The sequence below is a fragment of the Panthera pardus genome, unplaced genomic scaffold (assembly GCF_024362965.1).
Source record: "Panthera pardus isolate Hobbes unplaced genomic scaffold, ASM2436296v1 HiC_scaffold_3, whole genome shotgun sequence".
NCBI classification, from domain to species: domain Eukaryota; kingdom Metazoa; phylum Chordata; class Mammalia; order Carnivora; family Felidae; genus Panthera; species Panthera pardus.
In genome coordinates, this window is record NW_026526876.1 from 15611350 (window position 1) to 15638078 (window position 26729).

Genomic DNA, 26729 nt, shown 5'->3' on the forward strand with positions numbered 1-26729 from the left:
TGCACTCCCCCCCCCCCCCCCCCCCCCCCGCCACCACCTTCTAGGTAGCTTCCTAAGGCCTCACGGTGCCAGCAGAGAGAAACCAACTAGAAAGTCCCTGTCCTGGACCCCCACCTCGACCGTGGTGACTTCCTTTCCCTGGTGCTACCCAGGAGGGTGTCTGTGAGCCGGGTGCCTGGCCTGTAAAGGTGCCACAGAGGCAGAAGCAAGGGGATGGGAGGTGCTGAGGAGGGGCTGAGACCCTGTCCTGGGCACGGGGCTGTGCCAAGGTTACCAGGGAAGCACGTGTGGGGGTTAACTTTGGGGGACGTGCTCTACCGCAAAGCTCTGTGGACAGACAGCAAGGGCTGACGGAGGAGGCTTATGGGGTCCGCTCTAGGTTCTTTCCCTGCGCCCTCCTGTCCGGCTGGTGAAAATCACGACCTCCAGCTCTGTGACCCCTGGTGGGTTCCAGACCCTGCCCTTTGGCTGTCTTTGTGAGAATCTGCCTGCCCCCCGCCCGCCAGCAGGGCAGGACTGACTCCTCAGTTGGCCTTGTGACGCCTTCAGGCCGGGGCCACCTTTTCTCTTGCCACCTGCCCTCAGCTGGCCAGGCAGTTGGTCTGAGCCCCCTCCTTCAAACTGCCACTCTGCTGCTCCTTCTTCTCGAAGCTGGTCACACCCCAGCCCACTCCCACCCTTCCTGTGACCACAGCGCTCTGTGCGGCCCTGCACAGCGTCCAGTGAAGTGTATTGTAATTACTGTTTAAATCATGGCAGTGTGCACCCATGCTCCTGCCCAGGCCCGAGTGCTTTGCAGGTGAGGAGCAAAAGGGGGCCTGTCACCGCCTGTCTGGCGGGAGTGGTCCCCTCATGCGGGAGCCCGGGGTCTCTTGGGTAGGGGCACAAGGTAGGGGGACATCAGTCTCCAGGCCTCACCCCTGGGACAGCCCCATGCGGCTGCCTGCTTCCCCACTAGACTCTCAACCCGAGGGCCCGTGTGAGATGCACCCTCGGTCTCCCCCAGCCCAGCACAGGGCGTGGCACAGCCTCCCCACGTTTGTTGACAAGGGTGGGAAGAGCCCGTCTGGGTTACCCTCAGGGTCTTCTTTGCTCTTTCCTCCCCTCTCCCAGCTTTGCTTCCCTTCCCAGCCAAGGCTGTGGGCCGTGGAGGGGGCCGTGGGAAGGGATAGTGTGTCCCCCGGGTAACCTGGGCCACTAGGTGAGACTCAGGGTTTTGGTCTTTCCGTTCACTTACTCATTCACTTTTCATTCATCCAGCAAATATTTGAGGACCTTGTATGGCGGGCGCTGGGTCTACGGTGGTGAACAGAACAGGTATCCGGCCCTCAAAGACCGTGATTGAGTAAAGGAGCAAATTAAAATGTAATTACAGTTTACAGCAAGTACCACAAGGGAAGAGTGACGTCGGGTGGGGACGATGTCCGGTCGGGCGGTTGGGTCAGGCCTCTCGCTGGGGACGTGATCTCCACTTGAGGCTGAGAGGAGCTGGGGGGGGGGGGGGCGGGGTCCTACAAGGAAGTAGCGAGCGAGAAGGGCTCCCTTGGGGGACAGGGGACCACTGGGTCCCTTAGAAATCTGGTCCCTGCTGGATACTTTTGAAACTCTGGATACCTTCTCTTCCTGGGGTTTCTGTGGTGTTTCGCAGCCTGTCTCCCTTCTCTGTGGGGCCCCTTATTCCTCTGCACAGGCCTCCCCTACTCCAGCCCTGCCTCCCAGGGTGTCCCAGCGTGTCCCTCATCACCTGTCCTGTCCTCTGCGCCCAGCCTGTCCTCTCACTGGGTGTTGCTGTTCGTGCCCTGGGGTTTGGCCACTGTCTGCATCGATATTTGTTGTAACCCCTGCGTCAGGTGTCTGTTGATCTAATGGTTATACCAAACCTTAGTGGCTTCAAACAGCAGTCACCTCTTAGCCCACAGTTTTGGGGGGTTCAGGAGCCTGGGAGTCTCAGCAGCTAAGGTCTTTAGCTCAGGGTCTTTCATGGGGTTCTGGTCAGCATGCTGGCTGTCAGAGGGAGGCCCCAGTTCCTGCCCTGTGGATGGATCTCTCCACGTGGCCGCTCAAGGGTCCCCACGACGTGCCGGTCAGCTTCCACCAGCATGAGAGCAGACGATGTCCTTTATGACATGATCTCAGAACTGGGGGGCCGTCACTTCTGCTGCTGTGTCCAGCCCCCGGCACAAGGTAGGAGGGGACTGCACCAGAGGACAGGAGGTGAGGATCGTAGGGGCCATCCTGGAGACGGGTGCCCCAATCCCCAAAGCAGGTAGACTGTCTCCTAAGCCCTACATCCTGGCACCCACCTGCCAACCACCCCCTCCCCCCCCCCCAGATGTCCCAGGGACCCTTCAAACACAACACATCCAAATCTGAACCCAACCCCACAAGCCTTGGGAAATCATATTATGTAATTGTTAATATATGCCGAGCTGTCAAGAATAACTCAGGGTCTGCACGTAACCATATAACAAACTCCATCATCAGCCCGGCTGAAGCCCCCCGAGTCTTTCCCGTCACCCTCGCTGGTCTCCATCCACCTTATATGAGTCTCAGTTTCTCATTTGCTCACCAGCGGTAGGCTCCAGATTGAGACTCCTGCCTTGGTTTTTACGCCTTCTACCCCGTCCACACAGGCACCAGAGAGAGCTTCTTAAGACACAAATCTGCATAGTTTCCTGCTTAAAATTCTTCAAGTGGCCGTTGAAAGTCCTTGGCTTGGTGTTCAAGGTGCTTCATGATCTGGATTCTGACTTACACGGCTGGTCTCATCTTCTCGTTCGTCCAGTCCCGGACCCGGGAAACATCTCCCTGCCCCTCTTGCGTGACTCCCTACCTGCTAGCTCGCCAGATCCGCCCCTCAGTCTTTAAGACTCCCTCTGGGGTGGGCCGCCTCCTCCGGGAAGCAAGAACACCCACTCGGGATGAGCGAGGTGCCTCTCTCTAAAGTTTCCACATACCCTTCGCCTCCGTCACTGATGCTTTATCTGTGATGTGTTTACTGAGCACCTATTTTGTGCCAGGCCCTGTTACAGCTGCACCCAGGAGATCTGCCCTGTGGAGCTTGATGTCTCTGCACGAGCCCTTATCCCACCTCTGCTGGGATTTCTTGTCACGCCACCCTCTGCATTGCCACCCCCTTGGGGATGGGCCCATGAGGTGTTCTCATCTGTGTCCCCAGCTTCTATCACAGGAGGGACTCAGTGGATTTTCAGCGCTGGAATGGTGCTTTGGGGGAAGGGCCAGACCGCAGGAACCGGCTGCCTTAAAGTTCCCTGGGTGTCTGAAGCAGGTGTCTCTGGCTCGATCGTTGATTCCTAGACACAGGCACCCAGGCCGATTTGGTGAGGGAGGCAGGGAAAATGCACAGAAGCGCCTAAGAACACTTCGGACCGTGCCCTGGGCCGCTTCTTGTCATCAACAGTTTTTGCACAACCCAGCCGTGCAGCTGGGCTGGAGTTCTGTCGCATTTTGGGGACACTTCTGGTCTGGGGCCTGGCCTCATGTCAGGGGTTCTGGGCCCCCAGCGTCAGCCCTGCTGTCACTAGGGTCACACAGCTGCCAGCCTTTCCTGCTTTCCCCGACCTTGGGGAAAATTGCTTCCCGAATTACACCCCTCCATTTCACAAGCTTTAAACACAGAGCCGGAGGACACATGAGTTACATAAGGGCCTCCTCATTCCCGTTGGAGATGTTGAATAATGTAACATTTCAACAATACCTAAAGGTGCACTGTTATTATTAAAACACACTGGTGTTAAAAAGAAGAAGGAGAAGAAGTGTATCTACAGTAAAATTGTCACAGATGCCAGAATAATAAAACCCAGATGATGATGATGATGATGATTGTTATTTTTGGCCAGAGACAGGATTTCCCAAGCCATGAGGGGAGTCGGGCACGAAGCTGGTTTCTGGCTTGAAAATGGAAGGAGGAGCCTCATTTATTCTGAATATTCTGTATCCCCTATAATCTTTACTATGGGAACAAAGTGCCATGTGTCGTTCTCCCCGCTAAAGACACAGCAAATTCTGCTTTCTTGGCGGGAGTCTCGTGTTAAGCTCGGAGCTTGGTTGTTGGCTTGTGTCTGGGAGAAGCGGAGACCGAGGGGGGTCGGGGAGGTGAGAGATTGCACAGGCACGTGCCAGCACCCGTGATCGGTGCCAGGGAGGGACCGGGGACAGAAGCCGGGAGAAGGGGGCACGGGCGCTTGGCGAGGGGTCATGGCTTCGGAGAGAAGTGAGGGCAGGACGTAGTGCCTGGCCTGCCGGCTGCAGTGCCCAGGGCGTGGCGAGGGCTCCGTGTCCTACTGAACGGTGTGGTCGGTGGGACAGGTGGCTCTGCTGGGTCTGGATGTTTTGGTGTCTGTTTTGTTTTTTGTTTTAAACGAACACCAAATCCTTTGTCATTGCTTTGAACTTGCCACGTTTTATCAAAGTACAGCTGATGTGTAACTTGGCATGAGTTTAAGGTGTGCAGCTTGATGATTGGTTGTACGTGCAGGTTGCAACGTGGTCGCCACACCCATCCCCTCACACATTCACGCGCCTGTTTTCTCGTGATGGGGAGTTTTGAGATCTCCTCTCTCGGCGACCTTCACGAACATGACACCGCGTTGTGGAGCAGGGTTGCAGCGCTGTGTGGGATTCACCTGGCGGTGGGAAGCGGGGACCTGTTGGCCAGCCCCGCCCCTGCCTCTGGGAACCACCAAGCCACCAACCTGTTTGCTGTTTCTCTGGCAAATCCTTGCGGTTCCTCCCGATTTCCTTTACTTCCCGCCAGGCGGAACTGGTCGACAAAAAGGTTCTTCCCGGCAATGAAATGAGCCAGCAAAGGTGTGGTTTGGGGAGAACGGCCCCGTTCTGAGGCGGGCAAGCTGAGTCCCCTGGGATTTGCAGCTGCCCTTTCCTGAGTCTCTCTGGGACGGGGAACAAGAATGTAGGTGCGTGTCTGGGGCGATTGGTATCTTTATTACAGCAGATAAAACAGCGCGTGCAGGCTCGGACGTAGGAGGCTGTTCACGCGAGTCCGCGGAGGAAAGGATCGGGGATGTTCAGCTTGTCCCCCGTCACACAGCTTGTACGTGGTGGGGCTGGAGGAGAACCTGCTGCCCGCCCCAGGGCCCTAGAGCCTCCCGGGGAAGTTGCGGGCTGTGTCCGAGAGCCGGGTAGTCAGTCTGTGCCTTGTCCCCAGGCAGGTGAGAAGTGGCTCTGAGTTCACGTCCTGAACTTGCAGGGCCTCGTCTGCCCAGATGTGGCCCGTGTGCCAGCAGCAGGCCCAGGGAGGGGACGTCAAATGAGGAGCAGTGACACGCCTGTGTTCCTCATCTTGAATCCCATACGTAAAGCCACTTCCCCAGATGATCCTGATTGGAAAGGACTGTTGCCGTCCCCAGCCTGCCTGTAGGTCCCCAAGTGCAGGCGAGTCTCTCTCTTTGGAGATGGGGGAAACAAGCCAGAATGGATGCTTTCCTGCTGGGCCCCTCTCCGCATGGGAAGCGGTAAGTGTGAGGGGTCTCTCGTGGGCTCAGCTGTTGACACGCAGAGAGAGAAGGCATTGCCACTCACCCCCACCTCTGGGTATCAGAGACCATCCTGCTGACTCACCCGAAGGGATGATGGTTACTTCCGCTTGTCGGTTTGGGAATTTTACAGAAAAGGTTCGTCCGTTGCACACGGTTCACGTAGATGTGGCTCCTCCTTCCTTTCGTCGTTCGTTTAACAAGCACCTGCTCAGTGTCAGCACCGTGCCGGGTAGGCACCTACCGGCACGGTGGTGAGAAAGACCAACCAACGTCTGTCCTCACGGGACCACGTGTAGTCTAGACCGTGATGGTGATGGTGGTGATGACGTTGGTGAGTGAGGATGATGGTGGTGATGATGATTTGGCCAGGTTCTCCCTCTCCCTTCAGTCCCTCCCCCACTTCCCTCCCCATCCCTTCTGGACCGACACAGTCCAGCCCTGCAGTGTGCAGAGGACAGGGCCCTCAGAGAGGAATGGAAGGGCCGACTGCCCAGTACTCATAGGACTGGCGTCTGCAGGGTGGCCAGAGGACCTTATCATCCACAGTCTCTTCCGGCAGGAACCCCTGCGGGGGCCGCTGCCTATTTGCGTGTTGGCTTATTTTTGCAGAAGATGCTTTTCGGAAGAGCCACTGTTTATTTGTCCATCTTCTCTCCCTAACGGCGAGAATCCCAACAGGAGGCCATTTGGGGCCAGGGCACCAAAGGCAGCCCCGGCCTCCTGCCCCCTTGGGAGCAGAGCTGGGAGGCTGGCAGGACGCCCAGGAGATTTTAATTGGCGGCAGAGGTGGGGGGAGGGGTGGGAATGGTTTGGACAGACCTTCCCTGAGACTGAGCCTTCCCAGCCAGCTCCCTGCCCTTGCCCTTGCCCTTGGTAGGACCACGCCTGGTATTTTCCAGCTCCAGGCCCTTCTCCGGTGTCATAGCCTTCTGGGGCGCCCACCACCTGTGTCCAGCCTTCCGGGGAAACTTAAGCCTCTGTCCACCCCCAAAGTAATTTCGAGGGCTTCCCCAACTAAAGCAAGGGGATTGAATCCTGAAGAAGTCGGTCGAGAGGATGGGGAAGAGTCCTGACCCTGGGGTTCTGGACTGTCGGGGGCCTCAGAGTCCCCCACCCCCTACAGCAGGAGGCACAAGGACATTGACGTTGATGGTCAGCAGTTGGAGGCTCCCTGCCTGCCTCCGGCCCCCAGGCTACACTCGTGAATGTGGTTCCGAGGAGGAGGAAGACGCAGCTCTCTCCCCTGCTGGGTTTGGGACAGCAGGCTGTGGCCTTGACCCTGGGCTTCAGCTGGACAGGCCAGAGCCGCCGTGTGCTGTGAGCCCCACGGGCCTTCTCATCTCCCTTCCTTCTCCCTTTTCCCAGAGCCGGCCTTGGGGCCTTGGGGGACCTCATGGCAACTTACTTGCCTGGCCTTTTGTCTCTTACCTTCATCTGTTCTGTGAAGAAGGAGGTGGGGCCGATCCCTCTCCCTGGCAGCTGGGGAGCTGGGGCACCGCACTGGGGTGGGTCCTGTGTCCCTGAAAATCCTGGGGCCGGGGCCCCAGCATCTGCACCGTGGGCAATGAATGGTGCCTCGTTCTGCGGAGTGGGGAGAACGTGCAGTGGCAATCAGGGACAAGCTGTTAAACGGTGGCCCATTTAAGAAAGCAAAGTGGGGCGCCTGGGTGGCTCAGCTGGTTGAGCGTCCGGCTTCGGCTCAGGTCATGATCTCGCGGTTTGTGGGTTCGAGCCCTGTATCGGGTTCTGTGCTGACGGCTCAGCCTGGAGCCTGCTTTGGATTCTGTGTCTCCCTCTCTCTCTGCCCCTCCCCTGCTCACACACTCTCTCTCTCAAAAATAAACATTAAAAAAAAAAAAAAAAGGAAAAAGGAAACAAAGGGCAATTGTACCAATGGTGAGGCCAAGGCCTGGCCGAGGTAGGGCTGCTCACTGGGCTATTTGTCCCTACCCCTGTCCAGTCTCCGTGAGCCCACAGCCCATGCTCCCCCGTCTTAGCAAGCACACAGCCCAGCAACATGAAGTAACCTCTCCTCTCTGGGCCTGCGGGGCTCCCGAGGTGGGAGTCGGGGTACGGGGTGCACAGCTCATGCATGCGAGTGGGAGATGGGGGGTGAGGCATCACCCTGGAGAAGGTGGCCCAGATTTCAGGAATTGTACGTAACAATCAGTGTGGAGCCAGAGGGGTTTGGGGTCTCTCTGGATTCCTGTACTGCCCCTCTCCCCTTCCCGTCTTTGCTCCCTGTCCCTTGTCACCTTTCCACCTTTCCGTCTTGGGTTTACCTGCCAGGGGCACTGTCACATCTCCACCTTGCTCCTGTTCCAGGGGGTCTGGTGCAGAATGAACTCCAGCCCTCGCCTTTTGTGCCCGCTGCGGAGAATCAAGCATTTGGTTCTAAGACAAGCCTGCCTACCTGCCTTCTCCGCCCCACCAGCTTGGGTCACCACCTGGAGCCTCCTGTACCTGGGGCCCTCTGCGTCCACCTGGCTCCTCTCTTACCTGGGCCCTGCCCCCAGCCGTCTCTGTCACTGCATTTGGCACTGACCTAGAACCACAGATCACACACTTGCTTTTCCCACTGAAAAGTGGCCTCACAGAGCTCGGGGCTGTTTTCCGTTCCCTCCGATGCCCAGTTCCCGGTGCCGTGCGTGGCATGGGCGGTCACTGCAAAGCCACGTGGTGCCTGGGCCTCCCTCTGGGAGCTTGGCCCTGCCGTTGGGCATGTGGGTGGTTCTCCTTTTAAGTGACTGGATTTTAGGAAGAGAAACAAACTGGTAGTCTTTTCTTTTTTAAAGCTCCGTTGTGGGGTTTCTGGGGACATGCCAGTGGGAGTCTCTCCCCTGAGGCGGGCTGGGGGGAGCCCCTCCTGGCCAGCCTGACTCAGGACTCTGCCCCAGAGCCGGTCCCTCGGGGCTGGCCAGAGAGGGTGTCCCCAGCGGTGTTTCTGTCTTGCCCGCCGATGGCACGCACACAGGGTTGGAGTGAATTAAGCCAAGAAAGGACTTTCGAGGCCCAGGTGCCCCCCATCCAAAACAGCAGCCACCAGCCCCCTTGTGTTTCCTGGGAATTCGGGCTGCAGGGAGACAGTGGTCACTCTTGTACAGAAGCCTGAACGTGTGCGTGGAGGAGAAGAAGGGGTGGGGGTTCGTTCGTTCATTCATTCGTTCATTCGTTCATTCATCCATCCATCCATCCATCCATCCCTCCCCGTGACACATACTGAGTGAGCTCCGACCGGGTGCCAGGCACATCCCAGGCACTGGGGTCCCAAGTGCTTGCCCTCGGGGTGCTTGCATTTCAGGGTGGTGCATCTGTGGGGTGGCAGCTGTGAAGTCCTGGGGGAAGATCAGGGGGCGAAGGAGGAGGGAGTGCCAAGGGGATGGCCGTCAGTTTTGACAGGGTGTGCTGCTTGGGGCTGGCCACCTTACTGCACATCCCCAGGCTGGGAGGGGCGAGCCACGCAGTTACACAGTTACGTGGGTGCGCAGGCGTGGTCAGGGGGAGGCGCTCTTGTGCGCGGGGCAGCCAGGAGGCCTGGGACTGCAGGAGGTGCAGGCCATGCCTCGGGTCCCGTGGGCAGAGTAGGATTTACCTGGAAGCTATGCACCCATGGCCCCAGCGAGACCCTGCAGCGTTATTTTTGCCTTTGTCGTCTGAGGCAGCCCTGCCCCCGCCCCCGCCACCCACCCCCGGCCGGCGATTCATGTAAGCGTCAGGGTGTCCAAACCTGGCTTCGCCTGGCTTGTAGGTCACTGTAGCAGCTCTGGGTGTTTCCTCCCAATGACATAGGACACGGTGGGAGAGTGGCACCACCTTTCAAAAAGAGAGGGACAAGGGAGTTTCAGGAACGATGGCAGTGATGGGCCCTGGAGTTTGCAGTGGGTGACGCAGGAAGCGATGGGACGGGCGAGAGCGGACGGGGTGGGGTCAGCGTTGGGGGGCGAGGGGGCAGGGGGGCAAATATCATTTAGGGGGCATCACGGCGGGAGGGCTAATGGAGCAGCAGGGGCAGCCCAGCTGCCCTTTGGCGATGGGGTCCCAACGCTTTGTTTTCAGACAGGTTCCCCTCGCGTTCCCCTGGGGTGTGACCTCAGGCAGCCACCCGTTGCCTCAGTTGCCGTGTGGCACGCCCTCTTCTCTTGTTTGCTAACACCCGTGCTCCTTTGATGTCAAAAAGAAGATGTTTGCTTCAAAGGCATTTAAGTCTTTTCCTTTTCTTTTCCTTCAGGTTGAGAATCTGTCTCTGAGAACCTGAAACTTTTCCTGCCGAGACGCCGCCCGCCCGCCCGTATTTCCCAGCAGCCTTCCACCCCAGAACGTTCCAGAAAGAATCCCACAGGGAGGGGGTCACCTCCCTGCCGCAGCCAAACAGACCTCACCCACCACTACCAGGTAAGGCGCCGCCGGCCACCACACGGATCCTTCAGGGAGGAGGTTGCGTTTGTGATTGAGAAACATCTTATTGACCCAAGGGGATTGCAGGCTGGGGACTTTTCTGCTTCCTCCGTCTTTCGTGGCCTCAGGGTCGGGGTGGCCTCGGGGTCGGCATGGGGAGCGTTGGGGCAGATGCCCAGGAATGTGCTGGCTTGACTTGGTAAGGAGTGCCTGCTGTCTGTGACCTGAAAGGCGTCAGCCTGGCGGCAGGGTCATCCTCCCAGGAAGGAAGGTGGGCGGGGCGCAGCATCCACCGCCTGGGCTCAGCGCAGACTGCCGTGGAGGCCGAGGTCGGGTCTGCCCTTCCCCTGCCCAGATTTCCCTGCAGCCCGGCCAGCGGCTCTGGTGTCCCCACCTGGCTCCAGAGGGGACCGGACGATTGCTCCGTGACACTTGAGCTGTACCAGGAGCTCACCCCACGACCCCAGGGTTAGCGGGTTAGCGAAAGACCGCCCCGCAGGCTCAGGGCCTGTCCCACCTCAGACGCCGGCCACAAGTCTTGGGGGCCACTTGGCACTTCTGGTGGACCGGCTACAAATTCCCGTGACCCTCCGTGTTGATAATCTGCTAGACTGACTCTCAGAACTTAAGAGCCACACCCACGGCTGCGGTTCCGTAGTAAGGGACACACGTAGATGGGACCAAGTCTGCCCTCACCCTGCAGGGTCAGGACAGCTCACCCTCCCGGCACATCCACGTGCTCTCCCCTCACAAAGCTGCCTGAGCTGGGAGTGTCCAGAGTTTTACCGGAGTCCTATTATGTCATTGGCCCCAAGACTGGACTCTGTCCCCTGTCCCTCTCTCCCCTGAGCGGGGCAGTGAAAGCTCCAGCTCTCCAGTCAGGGTCCCTCTGCCTAAGGACTCAAGAGTCACCCAGTCAGCGTGAAGTCGGGTGTGGGCATAACAGAGGACGTTCCCATCCCTCGGGAGTTCCAAAGGTTTTAGAAGTTACCTCCCAGGAACCAGGGGCAATAACCAGGGTTATTACATCACCACGAAGGTCAATGCAGCCCGGTCCCCACTAAGAAACTGCACAGAACTGGAGGGTGGGGCTCATCCAAGGCCGGGCAGGAGGGACTTGGGCCCCGCGTGGCAGTCCGCCTCTGTGCTGACCCTTTTCTGGGCGGAGCAAACGATGCCCATAGGAATTCTGGGCAGAGAGCCGAGGACACAGGCGGGTGTCTCCAGCACCCCTTTAGCGTGCACGCCGTCAGCTTCTGCATAAGGTACGGGAGCCTTGCCAGGTCCGCACTGCTGCCTTTCTTCCCACGATCCAAATGGGCTCCCCCTCTGCCTCGGGGTGTCTGGGGGCCCTCTTTTTGCCTAGGGTTGATCGTGTCCCGACTGGTCCATGTGCTGTCATTGACCCATACTCGCTGACTCTGTTGTGGAGGCTGCAGCTTGGTGGCGACAAAGCCAAGTCCTTGCCGTGTATCCTCTGCTGGGGACGAGTTGCACATCTCAGTCAGGTAGCGATAAGGCTGTGAAGAAGGGTGGTCAGAGGCAATCGAGGGTGGTAGAGGCTGCTGTTCCCACAGGGCAGTCCGGGCAGGCCCTGGAGGCTGATGGGGGTGAGGCAGGGAACCAGCCGAGCCCTGGGAAGGGCAGTTCAGACAGAGGGCCTGGCAAGTGCAAAGGCCCTGAGGCATGTTGGAGAAGTAGCAAGAAGGTTGGTCTGCCAGGGTCCAGGGGGGAGCGGGGTGGGAGGAGATAGGGCCGATGGTGTAGGGCCTACCTGCAGAAGCTTTTAGGCCAGGGGTAAGGACTTGGGGTTTTGTCTTAAAGATGGTAGGAACCGCTGTCCGACTTCAGCTCAGGTCATGATCTCGCAGTTCGTGAGTGGGAGCCCCGCGTCGGGCTCTGTGCTGACAGCTCAGGGCCTAGAGCCTGCTTCAGATTCTGTGTCTCCCTCTCTCTCTGCTCCTCCCCTGCTCATGCTCTGTCTGTATCTCTCTCTCTCTGTTTCAAAAATGAGTAAACATTAAGAAATTTGAAAATAAAAGACGGTAGGAGCCACGGAAGGCCTCTGAGCAAGGGGTTGAATCAGCAGACTCGAGTTGTGTGCAGATGACGTTGCCTTCTGTGTGGGGAGTGGCTGGGGAAGGAGGTCAGGGCAGAAGCAAGGCCACCATAAGGAGGTTCCTGCTTGTCCCAGGGAGGTGGGGGGGGGGGGGGCTATGCCACGGACCCAGGATGTGAAGGGTGGGTCTGGGGATGTGTTTGAGATGAGAATTTTCAACGACCACCTTTCTACACGGAAATGATTCTGTCACATCACTGCTAGACCTTCGGGGACCCCTTAGAAAGCCTGCGAAGGGAAGTCATATACTGCAGCTGTGCTGGGCAGGGGAGCCAGGCCACGCGACCGTTCCAAAAGTCTCGATCCCATGGACCTTCAGAATCCTTCGGGACCGGGGGTCCCCTCAGTGCTACCATAAAACCACCCATAGTGGACGCACAGCTTGGGGCTGACTTCAGTGCGGGCCAAGCCACCCTGGGGTCATGCACCGCCCCCTAAATCTCAGGATCTTGGGTCTAAGCAAGTGCCCGTGGCACTGCCCCGGGGAAAGAGCAGTAGAGTGCAGACCTCCTGTGGGCAGGTGACCCCTGAGAAGATGCATTTCCTTGAAGGTGATTGCAGGGCCCAGCTTTGTGTGAAAAGGTAAATTCTTGGGGGTGTCACAGCCAAAAGCACCAGACTGGCTGGTCCCGGCTGGCAGGTCTGGGAAACTCGGGGCTCAGTGGGGCCTGTGCAAGTCCCTTTGGGCCTGGAGCTGCGTCTCCCCTCGTTGATGCCAAGGCACACTCTGACATCGTGGAATGGGCGATGTGCTTTGGAGTCTCCTTCCTCCCCGGGGGGAGGCGGGGGGTGGGTCAAGGGGAAAGAAAGCACCAGGGGAGACTCGCGTGTCCCTGTTGTGCCGAGTAGTTTGAAGCCTGCAGAGGAAGCTGGGCTGTGTTCTGCCTTTTAGTCCACTTCAGGCGACTGGTGGGTCTCCGAAGGGAGAGGCCAGGCCCACGGAGCGGTGGTCTGGTGTGCCAGCCACTGTTCTCGAGGGGACCCAGACAGGCCCTCCGGAGGGAGCCAGGCCCACCCCCGGGCCCCCAGTGCGTCGAGCTCTGATGTCTGGAAGGAAAATAGGGAGAGGCAGCAGGCATCCCAATCCCTCCCCCTCTCAGAGGCCCCCCTGTCCGTGATTTCATGACGCCCGGTGGAGCGTGCCCTGGCCTCCGCTGGCAGGAGGAGAGCCAGCTGGGGGATGGAGGTTTGGGGGAAGCCAGTGAGGGGGAGAGGGCGTGAGGCGCTCCCGCACGCCTTCCACGGTGGTCGCCGGGGTCAGTCATGGGCAAGGTCAGTGCAGGCCTGAACCCGAAGGAGCTCGTGCTGCGGCGCATGGGGCTGGTCCATCCCCTGGGGCTGCGGGGCCATGTAGTGCACGCAGCTCCCCATCACTGCAGGGGCGTCCTTGCTGGCGGGGAGGGGACTCCTCTTCTGCCTTGGAAAGCGTCCCATGAATTAGATCCCATTTTAAGGCTCATCCTTCCGATGTGGATTCAGTTTGGGTTTTACTGTGTAGTAAATGCTGAGTCCCTATTGAAAACATGGGGGAAATTAACCTGCTACAAAATGAGATTCGTTTCTTGTGTGCAGTGGTGGAGGCCTGGGGCAGATCGGTGCTTCAGGTCACGGGGGGGGGGGGGGGAGCCCGCTTACCCGTGACCTGGAGAAACTCACGGTGGGCATCTTGGCTCTTGTGTCCGGCCCTCTCCCCTCCCCCTTGCCGTTCTCTGAATCCTTCGGAACCACAACCACCCGGCCTCTGTCTGTGTCAGGCTCCTCCTCCTCCAGATGCTTTTGGATGGGGGGGGGGGGGAGGGGGGGAGGGGGGGGAGGGGGGGTGCCCTTGTTCTGGAAGCTGAGACACAACAAGGCCCTCTGCCCTGACCTCTGGCCCCTCAGAGGCTGCCCCTGAAACCTGCAGGGGAGGAGACGGTCCAGCCAGAGCTCACGCTTCCTGCTCAAGAAGAAAGGCTTTGGCCCGGCCAGAGGTACCGCTTCAACTCCTTTAAACACGGCCACACGTGGGGGCGGCGTGTGCCCGAGAGCAGGGGCTGCTGCGCTCGTGTTGGGGCAGAGGGCGAACGTGTCATAACTGTGCAGCTGGTGCATGTCAGGCGTTGCCCCCCTTCAGCACGAGAACCCGTCTGTCTACCCCGGCCGTCCCCCCCGCTTGGGGACGGACCCCGGAGCTGCAACATGCAACTTCCCATAAATCATCCCCGAATGGGCGCGCTTCCTGTGCCATCCATCACGCCCCGTCTCTTGTCTGCTTGTTTTTAAAAGCTGTTAAACTGGAATCCATCACATGGCATCCTCGGGGGGCCAAGCAGAAGCAGAGGCTGCCCGCATCAGCAATATTAATGCACACGGAGCTTTCTAGAGCATCGAGGCAAATGTCTCCCCCGTGGTGGGGAGAGGGAGAGCGTGGCTTTATCTAGTTACGCCAGAAGCTAATGGGATGTTTTTCTGACACTTGGAGTTGATACATTCCTGCCACGCATGAGGAGGTCCTGGTGCTGCTGGTGGAGCTGGTAAGGCCACCTGAACGGTGCCGTGGTGTTTCCGCCTTCTCGCAGGGGCACCTGACTTCCTCCTGTACCCGGCAGTTGCTCTCGAAGACCGTAGCTTGAGCCAATCTGTGGAGACATGGATCCTTCTAGGAACATCCGTGGTTCCTCTTTCTTTCATGGCTGAACGTTTTTGGAAAGGAGGATCCGGGAAGGGTGTCGAGATCAGCTTTAATCCTCGATTCTGGAACAGGTTCCGGGCATGTGCCCTTGAGGAAGGGAGAGGAGGGGGACCTGGAGCCCTCCCTCCTGCCTCCCCTACTCCCCTCCCCTTCCTCCATGGTTTAGCCGTGGCTGGAATCTTCCCGGCTGTCCTTAGCATCCATGGAATGAACTCGTGCAGCTCTGTCTCTGGGAGCCCCTGTGTCTGTCCCAGACAGATCTCACAAACCTGGGGGCAGCGGGGATGTCTCATCCCACCTGCATTTGGCTTCCCCGCTTTCCTTTTCTTTGCCCCATTTGTGTTGGTTGAAGGATAAACCTACTACTGTGGGCACTGGTGAGACATTTGTAAGACAACAGAAGAGCAGGACAGTGTTTTCTCCTGGTGGCTTTGGAGCCCTGTGAGTGAGCTGCCCTGGTTTGGGCGGGGGGGGGGGGTGCTGGATGGGTCCTGGACAGGCGCCCGGTGGGAGCATTGCCCTCCCTCCGCCCCAGGAGCTGTCCAATTAGAGCCCATTAGTCACTCAGTGTGTTGGAGAATTTAGAAACAATTAAAGGTGAGAAGAGTTTCCAGATGCAGCCTCAGTGCTGGTGCTGGAAGGCAGGCTCTGCTGTTCCTCCCCAGATGGCAGTCGTCTGGAGAGCCCGCAGCCCTCTCGCGGGAGCGGGCCTGGTCCCCGCGGCCCCAGAGCCCGCAGCCTCGGGAGGGTGAACCCTGAGGCGGCCCTGGGGCTGCCCTGACCCGGGAGCACAGCCTGGGGGTGGGGATTAAAACAGCAGAAACAGATCCTGTCACAGTGCTGGGGGCTGGGTGTCTGAAGTCAAGGTGTCAGCGGGGCCGCGCCCCCTCCCCCAGATGCTGGTGGCCGCCGGCGGTGCTTGGCGCTCCCTGGCCGGTAAACCCGTCGTGTCATCCTCTGCCTCCATCACCACGTGGCGTCTCCTCCGCTCTGTGCCTGCCTGGCCCTGTGCCTTCGCATGGTGATGCCCTCTGTGCGTGTGCGCTGTAAATCTCCCTCGTCCGGTGAGGACACCGGCCGTTGGGTCGGGGCCACCCCATTCCAGTAGGACCTCCTCTCATCTTCACCCTTGACCACATCTGCAAAGACCCTCTTTTCAAATGAGATCACATGCATGGGTTCGGGGGGTCAGAGGGACAAAATCCTACCTACTGCATCTCCCAAGACTGCTGGGAGGAAAGTGAGCCCAGGCACTGAGCTGTCCCCCCACTGCCTCTGGCCCCATGGATTCCACTCAGACACTAGGATTCTCACCAGTTCTTTTATTGTTATTCATTTTAACGTTTATTTATTTTTGAGAGAGAGAGACAGACAGAGCACGAGCAGGGGAGGGGCAGAGAGAGAGAGGGAGACACAGAATCCGAAGCAGCTCCAGGCTCCGAGCGGTCGGGACAGAGCCCGATGCGGGGCTCGAACTCGTGAACCGCGAGATCACGACCAGAGCCGAAGTCAGGCGCTCAACCGACTGAGCCACCCAGACGCCCCTCTCGTCTGTCCTTTTAAAGACAATGATGCCTGTAGGCCAGTCAGGAAGTGAAGGCCAGCATGACCCCGAGCTGTAAGACGAGCCTTCTCAATGCAACCCTTCCCCAAGCTTACAGATCCTCCTTAACGACAGCAGGAGGCACCGGCGCCCCGTGGTCATCGGCTGGGAGCCTTTCTTGTGTCCCCGACTTGCTCTTCTCCACCCACCTCCCGCCATCCCACTGTTGACAGCGGTCTTGAGAACAGAAACCAAGAATTAAAAGGCCAGCCTCCCCCTCCCCCCAAATCTAGGCCTGAAAATGAACCGTTTTTGGTCCAAGTCTGGGTCACACGGTTTTGTTTTGCTGGCGAGGGTCTCCCTGCAGGAAGGAGGCGGGAGGGGGAAGGTGAGGGGGGAAAACCCGGGGGAGCCAGTGGGACCCTGTACGCGGTCGGGCTACAGTTGTGGAACATGCTGGCTCAGAAGACCAAGGAGGCCGGCAGGGCCCAGGAGGAATAAAGCCAAGCTGACAGTCGCAGAAGTGAGAATCCAGAACGGGGGCGGGGGGGGGGGGGCACAAGGACACTAGAGAGAGGGCCAAACGGCACCGGGGACAAGGAGGAACACACGCGGAAGACAGAGCCTGGGGACAAGCTGTCCTGATGTTTACGGATGCAAAAGTCAAACGTGAGTGAGGTGGCCTCCTGGGAAAACTTTTGTTCCTGATGGCGGCTCGTCGTCTTCCCGCGAGAGGCTGAGCATCCGGATAAGGGCCGTGTCTCCAGGCTGAGCCGGGAAACGGTTGTTGCCGTCAACAGGTGCACGGAGGGGAGGGAGGGACCCTCTTCATGCCCCAGGATGCTCGTCGACACCCGTGGGCACGCAGGACCCGAGGGGTCCCGTCACCCAGAGTTGCTGTGTGCAACGTGTGACTTAAAGATGTCCCAGGCGGAGCCACACGCCGGTCCCATGTCACCGATTCTGGGTTCAAACTGGCTTATGACCCCGGGGGCCATGAGGGTTTGTGGGTCACTGTTTTGGCTGATCCCGCTGCCCGGCGGGCACCCATCTGGTTCCGTGGGACCCTCACTTTGTGTCTCTGCATGGACACGCAGGCTGGCAGTGAACGGACAAACGGACAAGCAAGGGTTTTTATGGTTTGGGAGAAAACTCTTTCTTTTAATCCAGTCTGCAAGGATACATTAACTATCCCTAGGCCTGGCGCTTTCAAAGACATCTGTGTTCTGTGGGGCAAAGAGCAGACAAGGAGGGTCAGCAAATGTCTCAGGAAGAAGAATTACTTTAGAGGTAGAGGTGGGGACTGGCCCAGCTTTCGTGTTGTGTGTGCGCGTGTCGGAGAGAAGACACAGGCAGGACAGAGTCAGTTCTCTCTGCTTCCGCGGGGTGGGAGAGGAGGTGGAGATTGGACAGATGGCGTTTTTGAGTGACCTTGTGTCGCCGGGCACTGCTGAGCGCCGCCGGCTGGAGGTGCAGGAGGCTCGTGGGGTGTGGCCACCCGCAGCTACCAGTGGGGGTTCATCAGGATGTCAGCGTTACGGAAGGCCCTGGAAGCCGTCAGAAGATAGGCCCAAGTTCAAGAAAGATCAAACAGCGCCGTCCTGGGACCCCTTCACGAGGGAGGCCTGGAGAGTCTGACGTATCGATGGCGTGGAGACCAGTCAGGCGGGTGTCCTGGGGTGACACGTGCACGCGGACCCTCCACCCGAGGTTCCCGTCGCTAGGTTGACGTGTGTCGCCCGTGTGAATCCTCGTGACAACCCGATGAGCCGAGTTCCCCCCAGGAAGCTGAGCCACAGATGAAGGATTCGGCCGGGGTCGTCCAGGCTTGGAACCCACGTGGCTCTCTGGGGACAGCACTGGCTCAGCACGCCTGTCTCGAATGATCCAAGTCAGAGCTACTCGGGGCGCCTGGGGGGGCTCAGTCAATTCAGCGTCTGACTTCGGCTCAGGTCATGATCTCACAGTTCGTGAGTTCGAGCCCCACGTCAGGCTCTGTGCTGACAGCTCGGAGCCTGGAGCCTGCTTGGGATTCTGTGTCTCTCTTTCTCTCTGCCCCTCCCCTGCTGGCACTCTGTCTCTGTCTGTCTCTCAAAAACCAACGTTGACAAAAATTTACAAATCAGAGAGCTGCTCAAGGTGAGGTCTGTGGACAGAGCCTGCCCTTGAGCCACTGCCCCTGGTCCCTGGAAGATGAGGGCAGGGCCTGGGAATAAGCACGGAGAGTCGTTTATGAGAGTGACTTCATAGCTCGTGGATCCATTCGTGAGAAATTGGGCTTTGTATCTTGTCTTTTTTATTCCGTGTTTCCCAGTAATCCCTTTCGTATGGCATCTCCGTTCCTTAACGTACAGAGCCCTTCACCACAGGTGCTTTGAGCAGGCCTGACTGGAGAGGGTACCCGTCACATCTCAAATAGGCTGTGACATGGGCCAGCACGCCCAGAGCGGGTCCTGCCTCGAGAACGTGCCTCGGTGACGTCGGATGTGCGGGGGACTCTACTGTGCTGAGGCTGCCGTAACAAAGACCACAGCCCGGGTGGCCTCGCGGTTCTGGAGGCTGGATGTCCAGGATCCAGGTGGTGGCCGGGGCGGTCTCTCCCGAGGTCTCTGTTCTGGGCTCACAGCCGGCCACCTTCTCCCTGTGTCCTCACAGGGTCGTCCCCCTGTGCGTGTCTGTGTCCTGATCTCCTCTTCCAAAAGAACACCAGCCACGGGTGGGTTAATGTAATGACCTCTAAAAGCCCCGTCTCCAGATATGGTCACATTCTGAGGTGCTGCTGGGGCTTAGGGCCTGAACATGTGAGTTTTGAGGATACGCGGTTCAGCCTGTAACAGAAGGGTACGTAAGAATTTCCTGTACTGTTTTTGGAATTTCTTGTGAATCGTAAATGATCTGAAAACAGTAATTTTTTTTAAGGGTACGCATCTCTCTCCCAAAACAGCACGGCCGCTGTGTTTGTCTCCACAGGGTCCCTGAAGGCCTGCCCGTCGTCCTCGGTTTGGGGGAACGGCCCCCTGGGAGGGATACCAGGTTGGCATGGCCCCGGCCTCACCCTCTCTGCTTTCTGTCCTCAGCTGCTGTCTCTCCCCCCGTGCAGAGGGCACCTGGGAGGCGTGCTCAGCGGGCTCTGGGGCTGCCCTCCTTCATTCTCTGCCCATGGAGGTTCTCTTGGGTCCCTGTCTCCCCTCCTCTGCTCGTCCCCCTTCCTCTTGGGTTTTAAGGGCACCGGCTTCTGCTGCTGCCTTGTTCCCCTCCCCCCTCCCCAGCTCTGCACGCGGTAGGTTTCCCGAAAGGCTTTCCATAGAACGTCCCGGATACAGCGTTTGGACGGTGGTTTAGTTGTACCTCTTGGAATGCTCTCCCCTAACTCTGGGAACAGTTGAATCATGGGTCACATGTGGCCCTCTAGGTGTGACGGAGGAACCACCAGATGGGGCTGTGACAGCAGACCTGTGTCTGCACACCTTTCCTCTGTGGCAGACCCTGCCCATTCCCCACTGGGCAGGGTGTACAGACGACTTACCCGTGTGTCCACCAATCTGTGCATCCACTCGCCCATCCTTGTAGCTTTCATCCGTCCAAGTACGTGTGCATCCATCCATCCGTCCGTCCGTCCGTTCTTCCGTGCGTCTCTTACGCGTATACGTACGTGTGTGGGTGTCTGTTCATCTGTCTGTCCGTCTGCCCATCCCCTCTTTCTCTCTGGAAGTCTTTGTTTATTTTCATTGCTCGTTATTGCTAATATTGCAAAGATGATTTTGAAAACTTCATCCGTTCTTGATCTTATCGGGGTGGTCAGGGCAGACGATCACAGTTGTGTTTCTTTGCTGAGCTGAGGCTTATGGCAGCTCTCAGGACTCGGCAAACGCGCGAGGGCGGGAGAGCTAAGATGTGGGAAAGGAGAAGAGGAAGGAGGAAAGCCAGGAAGGGACGTGGAAATATGCCAGAGGAACCTTGTGGAGTGACGGTCGGGACTGGGGGGGGCCTGTGACATCTGACTCTGACTTCCACGGTCTGGCCCCCGCCCCCCGGAACCTGTCCTGCCCCCTGCCTGTGTCCTGGCTGTCCCACCCACATTATTGCCTCTCTGTGGGCTCCTGTTCCCCCCTCCCCCGCCTTCCCACAGCTGGTGACTGTCCAGCTGCTCCTTCTGGCCACGTGCAACTTCCATGCCTCCACGACGGCTTCGGACGGGGCAGAGCCGGGCCTGGGCTGCAGGAGAAATCGGAGGCTCAGAGAACAGGATGGGGGAGGCCGGGGGGGGGGGGGAGGACAGACTCTGGAGACCCCGCTCAAGGTCTCCACCCAGGAGTACTCCCAAGACCTTAGTGGAGAGAAAGACTGAATTTTGAGAAAAAGAGTAATGAGCCTGGTTAAAGTGGCCCACAGGACACAGAGCCTGGCATGGGCCGGATCTGGATGAAGTCCCACTAGATCCTGACAACTGGCCGCCACGGAGCCTGGGGGGGGGGGGTGCGATGTGGGGCACAGGTACCACCACCCACCTTCGCAGCTGGGGAACAGCCAGGAGCAGGAGGTGCCTGGTGGGGTTTGCAAGCCTTCCTTTTCCAGGCAGGCTGGCCACGGCGTCCAGCTGGGACACACTTCACGGACAGCATGTAGCTGTGTCCCCAGCATCCTCCCTGTTTGTATCAGGCCCTGAGCACAGTGGCCTTCTTAAAAGAAGAATAAATTGGCAACACGGCATGAGATTTTCCCGCCTCTCCTTCTCCGTCTCTTCCCTCTGTGAGCCCAGCTCCTTGTTTTCTGTTCATCACCTAAGACCTCTGACAAAGACACCTTGCTTTGGGGAACTAAATACGGGGAGAGGGGTGACCCACGGCTCTCTTAACCACATGCCACAACAGACCCGCCATGCATCTTGTATACACATCTCCTGCGGCGTGAAGGTGGGCCTGGACCGCGCAGTTCACAGACCCCGTTTCTACACTGTCGGGATGTGGTCAACACGGGTTGTGACCCCACCTGCCAGCTTGGAGCCCCGGAGGCCCTCCTTCCCACCTGGTGACGTCGATCCTCAAGGCAAAGGGAGCCTGGGCCTCACTCATCGGCCGCGAGACACCCCTTTTTGTTAGGACAAGCTGACCCCTCAAACCAGTCCCTGGGCCTCGTAGCAGCCACGGCTGGCAACAGCACCCGTGTCCAGGAGAAAAATGAGCAAATTCGCTTGCTTTCTTCGGGGTGTGCGTGTGGGCGTGTGGAAGGGCTTTCAGGAAAATCCTCGTTCCCTGTTACAGAATAGGCTGATATTCCGAGCCCACCTTCTGGAAGCGGGGAGGGCCCTCAGGCTGCTGGCAGGGCGTCACCTGTGGTATGTCGTCAGCATCTTGAACCACTGCAGACCACTCCGCAGTTCTCCCCCGTCTCCCAGGAGCGTTCCAGATCACCGAGGTCTGGGGAAGTACACGGTGTCTCAACCCAGTGCTGGCCCGAGGGACCCAGGGCTAGGGGACGGAGAACAGCCACGAGCGCATGGTCCCACCCGACCCCTGGCCTGCTACACAAGGGCACCTGGGGCTGGAACATTCCAGAACTGCAGAGCATCTCCGCACAAGCACTTAGGGCAGGGAGACTTCTGGACCACCCCTCAGATTTACAGACGGAGCAGACTCCTGGGCTGAAGGATTTGGCCGGGTTGTTTCTGCGAGGCTCAGAGAGAGGTTGCCAGCCCCTGCAAACCCAGAGCTCAAAGGAATGTCTGCTCCCTGCAGGAGTTCTGTTCGGGTGACCCGACCCTCGCGGTGCAGAGCCAGCGACCCCGTGTCCACCCCCGGGGTGGGCAGACGAGAGGCCGAGGGATTCCCCAACCTCTTTCCTCGATGTGGGTCCAGGGGCAGGTCCCGGAGAGGCTGGGGGTGGTCAAGGTTGGATCCTTCTGGATGAGGGCTGGCCCCCCCTGGCTACTTCTCATGTGGTGAAGGCACAGACCCGCCTAGTTATCATGCAGGGAGTGTTGTGCTTGAAGAAATTTAGATGTATTTTTTTTTTTTTTTTTGCGTGTGCTTGCATGTAAATGTGGGTAGGTGCTGTCCTGATTGATGGCAATTAGCATTTTCTAACGGGAACAGATGTTCCGATTGCCAGGAGGCTGGTACCTAACGCCCACGCTGCCATCTGCTCGCGGGGCAGGGCCGGAGGAAGCGCCCGGCCCGCGGCCCCGCAGCCCCGTAGCCCTCCACGGCGGCGTGCACTCAGGATCGTGTGAGATTGTTTCTGGAGGGGGGAGGCGGGGGGAGAGAAATAATAATAAAGACGTTTCCGGGGTTATAAATAGTCCATGCCGTGTGTGACGGGATGGAGCTCTCTCTGGTTAGCAGCTCGGCGCACTGCGTGAACGGTGGGAGTGGGGAAGGGACACATAATGTCAGCCCCGCGTCGCGTCGGTGAGGGACGGCCTCGGAGGCCACGGTGGAGGGTCACAGCGCCGTGAACCGGTTCAGGGTTCGGAAGACCAGAGGGAGGATGGAGGTGATGGAGGTGATGGGGAAGGGGACGAGGAAGAAGGGGGGCTCCGCTCAGGGCTTGCTCGGGACCGGCAGCCGGACGGCAGCGTGGAGGGAGGGGCCACGCCGTGCTGTCCCGCGTGCTGGCCGGCGGCCTCCCCGACTGGCTGAGGCTCCAGCCCTTCTACCTGGGAGACGGGGGAAGCTTCCCTGGGCTCCTGCGAGGACTCGGGGTGAGTCCCACATAGCGTGGCCTTGGGCCCGGCGCGTCGCTGGGGCCGGCTGGCACTGGCGACCTGGTGCCCGGCTGTCCGAGGGGCCCCGGAAGGGGGGCCCTGGCCTCAGCGTGCTTGGCTCCTGGCCTTCTCCCCTCGGCCAACCCAGATGGCTCCTTGTGCTCTCCCGGTAGCTGGCAGAAACGTACTCTCTTTCTTGCTTCCTTGCTCGCTTGCTTTCTTTTTCTTGTTTCCTTTTTGGCTTCTTAAAGCAAAACAGTTTGTTTGTTTGCTATAAAAAGAGCCGCCTCCCTCCCTCCCCCCCCCCCCCCCCGGGTGGCAGTCACCAGCTTGCAGTGGGCTCCCCCCACCCCAGTCTGCAGCCAGCACCCTCCTCCTGAGGCAGATGTCTGCGGGGGAATCTGTTGCCTGTCCCCAGGCCGCCCCAACACACGTACCAGGCTTTGATGGGGGGGCCCGGGCGGCCCAGCAGCCTCCTCTGTGGGCTGAGGTCCGCGGCCCCGCTACGCTCCTTTCCTGCTGTCGTACCCGTTCTCGGCCCTGGCGGGTGTCTTCCCCAAGCTGCGGCCCGTGCAGGGTGCACGGGGCGGGCGTGGAGGCCCGTCCGCCACGGACGGTCCCTTCTTCTGCAGGCGGTCGCTGACGTCTCCCCGGCACCGTGCCTGCTGCTTTGGAAGCGCTCTGGACGAGAGGAAAGAGACTCGTCCCGCCTGTGGCGCAGCGGGAGCGAGGGGCTTGCGGTGCGTCACCGGCGACGAGCCCTCCCCACCTGGGCCCAGCAGGGCAGCGGCAAACCTCCCTCCGGTATTCGGAGGCTGCCGGGGCCTCAGCGTTGAAGCCAGGAGGAGTTCGTATCTAAAGGGTGGCCCTGGGAAACCGTGTCCCTGTCGCCGATGGTGCCACTGGTTGTGGGACGGTGGCGGGAATAGTGGTGGCCTTCGTGCCTCCAGAGGAGGCGGGGGTCAGACCGCCCCTGCCTGCGGGCTGTAGAACCTCCGGGCAGCCACTGCGTCAGGTTTTGGCCTCGTCTTAGGAACACAGCCTCTCCACATGTGTCACTCGGTGTCCCCGCTTTTACTCGGCGTCGAAGTCCTGCTTCCTCTCCTCTGCGGACTTCTCAGCCGGCTCTGTGGACGTTTGGGAGGAGACTGGAGAGCATCCCCGGCCTCCACCCCTCCGCCTGCCAGATGCTGCGGCACCCCTCCCACCCGGCGTGACAGGCCCCCCGACACGCCACCCCCCCCCCTTGGAGGAGGGGTAATTGCCCCCATGGGGACCCACTGTTGATTTATTTTAGAGTGACTCCATTTCTGACGGCTAACAATGGGGGGTTACCGTGTACCAGACACGCCAGCGCCACGGGGGAGTGGCTGTTGTTATTTGCACCCCACAGAAGAGGAACCCTGGGTTCAGAGAGGCCCGGGGACCTGCCCAAAGTCACGCGACTGGTAGATGGTGGAGCCGGGGTTCAGGGTGTGGCGGACTGGCCCCCAGCCTGTGTGCTGGCATTCATCCCTCTGTTGTCACTCATCTGTCACCAGGTGGTGGGCTGTGTGTAGGAGCTTGGGAGCCCTTGCTGGATAAAGAGGCAGAAACCTCTGCCCTCGTAAGAAGGTACCCTCTAGGAGGAGGCAGATAATGAACACGGTGAATTGTTTGGAATGTTAGCAAGTCTGTCAGTTTCCTGGGGCTCCTGTAACGAACTTACCACAGTCTGGAGGGCTTCATACAACACGTCTAGTGGTCTTACAGTGGTGGAGGCCGGAAGTCCGAGGTCCGGTGCGGGCAGGGTTGGCTCCTTCGGGAGGCTCCAAGGGAGGATCTGCTCCGGGCCCCTCTCCCAGCCTCTGGGGGCCGCTGGTAGTCCGCAGTGTGCAGCGTTGTGCCTCCGTGTCTTTACGTGGCCTTCTCCCCGTGTCTCTGCATCCAGATCTCCCTCTCCACTCTCTTATAAAGACACAAGCCATTGCACTTAGGGCCTGCTCTAAAGCTGGGATCTTAAGATCCATAGCTAACTGAATCAGCATAGACCCTTTTTCCAAATCAGGTCACATTCTCAGGTTCTGGGTGGACGTGAGGTTTGGGGGGGGGGGTGTGCCATTCAAGCCACTAGAGCAAGTTTTGCCTGCCACGGGCGTGCCCAAGCTGTGTGCTCGTGATGGGAGGTGTGTGCAGCATAGACATGGGCTGTGGTTCTTCAGTGGTGAAGCTCCCCCTGGAAATGCCACCAGGGCTCAAAGAAGGAGGGACCGTTTGGAGAGGTGGCCTGTTCTCTCCACTCTCCCCTTTCCCAGCTCGGCTGGCTCTCCCTGGGAGGCAGGGGCACGTGCGCATCGTGAAACTGGACAGCGCCCATCTCGCCCGTCCCCGCCTCCCCCTCTGGCAGCCACCATTTTGTTCTCTGTGTTTATGGGTCAGTTTCTGCCTTTTGTTTGCTTTGTTTTTTAGATTCCACATATAAGTGAGATCCCGTAGTGTTTTTCTTTCTCTGATGTATTTCGCTTAGCATAATACTCTCTGGGTCCATCCACGCTGTCACAAATGACACGATCTCGTCCTTTTTCATGGCTGCGTCATATCCCGTTGCGCACACACACGCCACATGTTCTTTATCCATTTACCTGTCGGTGGACACGTGGGGGGCTTCCACATCTGGCCTGTTGTAAATAATGCTGCAGTAAACATGGGGGTGCACATACCCTTTTGAATTAGTGTTTTAGTTTTCTCCAGGCAAATACCCAGGGGTGGAGTTACTGGATCATATGGTATTTCCATTTTTAGTTTTTTGAGAAGCCTCCGCACTGTTTTCCTCTCTTACTCGTTCTTCACCGAGTCCCAGGCCGCCCGTGGTATTTGTGCAGCGAAAGGATGTGTCAGGCACCGTGCCAGGTCCCGGGGGTCCCAGGCGAACAGGATGTGTTTCTGCCCCTGGGGAGCCTGCTGCCTCGTGCAGGAGATGGTCACGCCGTAGCTTATCTGTCCTTTGTGCCAAGGACAGAGCTATGGAGAGGTATGGTAGATGCTTTGGGGGCCCACTGGAAGGGCTTTTCAACTGGGTCTTGAAGGATGCACTGGAGTTTTCTGGGGAGAGAGAGGTGGCTAGAGAACCGCATACAGAGAAAAGGCATGGAGATGAGAAAGGGCACAGCTTTTTAAGAGGGTGACAGAGGCTGGCTGGAGTGTGGGAGGTAAGGCTGGGTGGCTGGAGTCTTGGTACAGCAGTCCCGTGTGCCCTACCTGGGGAGCGGCAGCTGGACCTGATGCAGGTGGTTTCTGAGGAGCAGACCGTGGCAGTCGTGTGGGGAAGGATGGACCACTGTCCTTTTGGGAAGTTGCTGCCGGGGTTGGGACAGAGAGGATGGAGCTTTGGGCTCAAGTGGGAGCAGGAGACTCCGAGGCGTCGTTTTCAAATTGAGGTAAAGTTTATATAACATGATACCAACTGTCATTTCAAAGTCAGAGTTGGTGGCACTTAGAGCCTTCGTGGTGTTTGTGGTGCAGCCATCACCTCCGCCTGGCCCCGGAGGGCTTTCTTCATCCCAGGGGGACCCTGGGATCAGCAGGGCCCATCGGCAGCCACCCCTCAGCCCCTCCCCTGTGCTGGCAAGTGTTCTGTCTCCACGGGTTCACGTACTCTGGACATTTCACATAAACGGGGCCAACATGCCTTTCGGAGCGTGTAGTGCATGTCAACTCTTCATTTCTCTGCGTAGCTGAGCAACTCAGATGGTCCCTGACTTCCGATGGCCCGACGTGACGATTTTTCGACTTTGCGAGGG

At 58.9% G+C, this 26729-nt stretch overlaps 1 protein-coding gene across 4 annotated transcripts in view; it reads left to right on the forward strand.

Annotated features, from left to right (window-relative positions):
• RBFOX3 (RNA binding fox-1 homolog 3) overlaps positions 1–26729 on the forward strand; it is a 422631-nt gene that overhangs the window by 94757 nt on the left and 301145 nt on the right. For all 4 annotated transcript variants that reach the window (XM_053892953.1, XM_053892954.1, XM_053892952.1 and 1 more), the window contains exon 2: positions 9748–9911. The gene's annotated coding sequence lies outside the window, so the exon portion shown is untranslated. The remainder of the gene's footprint in view (positions 1–9747; positions 9912–26729) is intronic.